The 4,772-nt window shown below is 49.9% G+C and overlaps 1 long non-coding RNA gene across 1 annotated transcript; it reads right to left on the bottom strand.

Annotated features, from left to right (window-relative positions):
* Nucleotides 1–402: 402 nt before the first annotated feature.
* Nucleotides 403–1,223, bottom strand: LOC120372856. Its single transcript, XR_005585221.1, has 3 exons — nt 1,190–1,223; nt 948–1,020; nt 403–558 (listed from the first exon to the last, which is right to left on the bottom strand). It is a non-coding gene; the product is annotated as an uncharacterized LOC120372856 (long non-coding RNA).
* Between the last annotated feature and the right edge of the window lie 3,549 nt (nt 1,224–4,772).

Genomic DNA, 4,772 nt, shown 5'->3' with positions numbered 1-4,772 from the left:
ATGGAAAATCTCCTCCCAGGAACACTCTGTCAATGGCTGCCAGAGGCCGTCCCTTTGAAACCCCAAATGTGCAGCCCCTCGGATTCCCACAGGGGAGATCTCAGCTTATTCACTTGTCACCCGTGGCCGCAGTCTCTGACAGGGGGAATGTAGAGGAGGTTTTTGCCAATGGTCCCTTCTACAGGGCACAGAATGGGAGGAGGTTTGGCCTTGTGATGTGAGGCCTGGGTCTGAGAATCAGGGCTCCTGGGATCTGGGGCTCTGGAATGGGTTGTGGTCTAGTGAGTGGAGCTGGATTTGTTGACAGTGAGTGAGAGGGGCTTGTGCTGAAGGACCCTGGGTCAATCCCCACCAATTCCTGTGATGTCTACATGTGGCCACGATTTTACTTACCTCTCAATGTAGGTTATTTAGCCCATTCCTGGACACATGTGTTACATCTGCTGCTGGCCATCCCTGAGATGTAGGTCCTTCATCCACACAAGGACATGGCACATCAAGGTCAATCCAGCAGCTCTCATCTGGTCTTCACCTCCACAATGGACGGTGAGCCCTAGCCTGACCAGAGAAAGACAGGGTGGTGTTCTTCAGGGGAATCTGCTGGTGCTCCTGTATTCCCTGCTCCACCTCACACCTCGACACGCTAAGGGTTTTCCAAAGATACCACTAATCTCAGATAAACAAAGCATCTGAGATGAGGTCAGTGTGGGTGGATTTACTGAGCAGACTGGTTCTAACGGAAGAACAGATTTCTCCCCTGCTCTGGGGAGATTCCCATAGGAAAAGTCTCTGATGGAAGGGGTGGGGGCAATGCAAACCCTCAGCCCCTTGAATGGCAGGAAATCAGGACTCGGGGAGTTAAGGGGTGTCTCTGTCCTGCTGAAGGGAGCAGACCTGGAGAGCAGAAAGAGCACTAGTGGCATAGTAGGAAAGCCAGTGACTTTTACCTGTGAAGGTGGCTGAAGTTTCTGGCAGACATTAGAGTTCCGGATCCTTACATCTCCTTTGGGGATCTTTTTCCTAGGAATAAAATAAGGACACCACACAGAGAATGACATTGGAATCCCAGGGAAAAGGGATGATCTCAGCCAGGCTACGTACCAGGAACCCAATTTTTGTCCCAAGAGCCACAATTACCCAGATGAGGTTTTCTTCCCCATTTGCTTTCAGGTTATTTACCGGTACTCACAGTATTCATTTGTTTGCTTTGCCGGGTCTCCACTCACTGCAGTTGTTCACTGGTTTTAGTAACAATCTTTCAGTTTTTGATTCTCTTTCCTCTTCTTACAGTGTAGCATCTGCTTAGCAATTTTTTTTAAATAAAAATAAATTTAAACCAAAATCCTGATCTTACATTGAAAAGGAAGGTTTCTGAGAATTTGGCTGCAGAACTTTAATGTCTGCATATTTCAGTCACTATTAATTATTCAGGTGCAGGTCTGATGCAATCTGCACACTCAAGAATGCCCATATGATGTACGGGGGACCCTTAGAATACCTGTTAAAAGAGAAGAAGAGAGTAGATTAAAAGGTGGGGAAATCAACCAATGCATCAGCACGTCTCTGCATCATTGAAGCACCAGGCATGGGGGCAAAACAGGCTAAAAATCCCCATGGTTCTTTCCCACTAGACAGACATCCAAAAAGAAAAAGGCTTTCAGACAATTATTTCCTTACGCTCTGACGGGGTGAAATTCAGCCCTGTGCAGCCAGCCAGGGCAAGGTCTGTGCATCACAGCGGGGTTAAGTGGCACTTCACTGACCAGGTGCTGGGAGACTTCGGTGGCACAGTTTTCCTCCTGGATTGGAACAGCCGGCTGGAATCCTGTGAGGTATAGAGCAGAGAGAGGTTAGGGCCACAACGTTCACCTCAGAGGCTGAGCTTCTACAGACTTTTGGGATGTTCCCATCTGAGGAGGAGGATTTTGGCCAGCCCCAGCTCAGAGCTTTCAGTCACTTCAACCAGTGATTCTCTGGCACAGTTGATCTAAAGCAGCTGAACTTTTCAGGCCTTGCCCCCATCTCCAACCCCCCTCCCACCTCGCATTGCCCTCTAACAGCCCTCTCCCTTCTCTCGATCCCTGCCAAGCCCAAATACAGAGCCTAGCCCACGATCCTCCTCTCTTAGACCCTCTCCTCACACGACCCTCCCCTACCTTTGAGAGGCTGATCCCTGTGCCCTTTACCCAGCTCCTGGAGACATCATGGCTCCTCAGGACAACTGGGCAGTGGGTGGTTCCAACCTCTGTGTGGGGTGCGTGGTTTTCCGTCTAAGCATCACTGAGAGCCAGCACGTCTCGATTTCACAGGATGAGTGAAGTCTAGGAAGCGCTGCAATTCTTGAGGACTTCCAACTTCGCCCCATTTATCAATGGCTTCCACCTTATTTGCATCAATGGTAACATCTTCTGGGGAGAGGATGTACCCCCAAAACTCTGTGGAGAGTTGGCTGGAGGTTCCGCTTTTCCAATTCTGTGTTGAGACCATGCTGCCGAAACCTCTCCAGGTTCGGATGTGCTGCGTGTGCTGCTCTGGGTTCTCCAAAAAGAGACATATTTCACCCGAATAGATGACACTGTCCCCAAATACATCACTGATGAAGTGTTTCAAGGTCAGGGGACCCTTAGTTAGCTCAACTAGCATATCAGACCATTAAAATGTCCATCGTCTGTTTTGAAATCTGTCTTCAATTTGTCTCTTGGCCAAACGAGGGTTAGATTGGAAATCCTTGCAGATGAAGTTTGATGAAACCCTTTGCAGATTTCCTGTGAGCCAACAATTGTGGGATTCGCAGCAGAGGGTCATGGTTTCAAATGATCACTTTGTTCAGGAGCTGATTGTCTAAAGAGAGGCGTAGCAGAGTCCCACATTTCTTCTTCCCCAAAAGGGCCTGCTCTTAGGACCGGTTTTCATGACTGCACGCAGGGAGATCCACTAATTCTGGTCCCAACAATGCATAAATACAGGGAAAAGCAGCTTTCAACCAAGGTGGTAGGTCAATAGGGCAGTCATAGTCCCGGTGCAGAGGTAACGAGTCCACATTTCTTTCCACGTTATCCATGTAATCTTGGTATTTATCAGGAACGCCACCATCAAACAAACCCTAACCCCTCCCCTTGACCCTCCCAAGCCCTACCCGTTGACCCCTTAGTCTCTCCCACCTGTCACCGGAAGTCCCACCCCATGGGGGGGTTTAACTCCGGGGTCAAGGTGGCCACATGACTGGAAGCAAGGTGTGTCATGTGACCCCTCTAAGAACTCCTCCCACCACTCTCTACCAATCAGGATGGGTTTCATCCCAGAAGGACCACCCTGAGAGGAGATTTGACCAGTCAGGGTGAGTTCCGAGGTGGGGTGACCCATCCAGAAGTGGGTCGTGTGACCCCTCTAAGAACTCCTCCGACCGCCATCTACCAATTAGGATGGGTTTGACCCGATAGGACTGCCCTAAGAGGAGATTTTGACCAATCAGGGAGAATTCTGGGGCAGGGTGACCCGTCCGGAAGTGGGCCATATGACCCCACTAAGAACTCCTCCCAAGGCCCTCTGCCAGTCAGAGTGCAGCACCATTACCCCTTAAGTCCCAGCGCCGGACAGATGAGGCCATCTCTTACCAAGGACACATGGTTTAGAAATCGTGGGAAGGCTGCTGAGAGGAAACCTGGACTCCTTCACCATCCCCGTGAGAACTTCAGACTGTCTTCATCCCAAGGGTCTTTGACTATCCGCGGAGAAAGCGCTACATCAGCGACAGTGCCGAGGAGGAGGAGGAGGGAGTGACCGAGGGGAGCCCTTCGGCCCAGCCATTGATGGATAAACCGGAACCAGAACCCCAAACCCAACTGCTTGTGAGACACCCCAATGAGCATGGTGACCTCTCTTTGTCCACCCACTTAGAGGTGGAATGCGATTGAGGCTGGGGGGAGTCACCGGTGTACAAGGTGAATGGTAAAGATGTCACACAGGTAAATGAATGATTAAGAAGCAATCGCTTCTTAACGGGTAAGGAACCAGGAGTTGTGTAAATCTAAAAACAAACACTGTGGCGCTTACACTGTTTCTGTTCTGAAAATCTCTCAACAGCTCGACAATGCCTTTCTAGACGGCCTGGAAGCCCTGGACAGCGTTGCATCAAGCAGGGAAGATTAACTGGGCCCACCTCGGTTTTGCTCAATGCCGATACAAATTGTTGAAGAGGACTCTGAGGATGATGGCCATGAGGGGTTTCGGAGGAGGCTTGGCATAGAACTAACTGAGCCAGTGCCACGTCGTGAGCGTAAAAAAGTCACACAGACTATTGTACGCGTTGCTGTTTATGCTGCCCTTAAGCACTGCCTGAGGGAAAAGCTTTGTGAAGATTGCGAGGGCCGTGTCATAGATGCGCCAGGCCAACAGCCCCACGACTGAGTATCTTGGACTTCAGTGGATATAAACCACAAGCTCTGGGGCCTATGTGCTGAGCTGGGTTTGGAAAGCTGATTAAACACCGTGATTGCCAGAGGTTCTGCTGTGCAATGTCTGTGCCTAAGCCAAGAACATTTAGTACAAGGGGGGACCTTGTTCAATGCTGTGCAGTTGAGTGGAGCCCCAGACTGTGTTTTAAAGAAAATAACCTGCTTACAGCTGGAGTGGAAAAATTGGAGGCACCTTCTGGTTCATTTTCTTTAAAACACAGTCAGGGTCTCCACTCACTCACTTGCACAGCATTTCTCCAGTTATGGCAATCATGTGAACAAGGACCCACAAATTGTGGGGTTTTTGCTATAAAACCT

The sequence above is a fragment of the Mauremys reevesii genome, linkage group 10 (genome assembly GCF_016161935.1).
Source record: "Mauremys reevesii isolate NIE-2019 linkage group 10, ASM1616193v1, whole genome shotgun sequence".
In the NCBI taxonomy this organism is placed as follows: domain Eukaryota; kingdom Metazoa; phylum Chordata; order Testudines; family Geoemydidae; genus Mauremys; species Mauremys reevesii.
The sequence above is the reverse complement of the archived record's forward strand: the minus strand, read 5'-3'. Positions and strand labels throughout refer to the sequence as shown.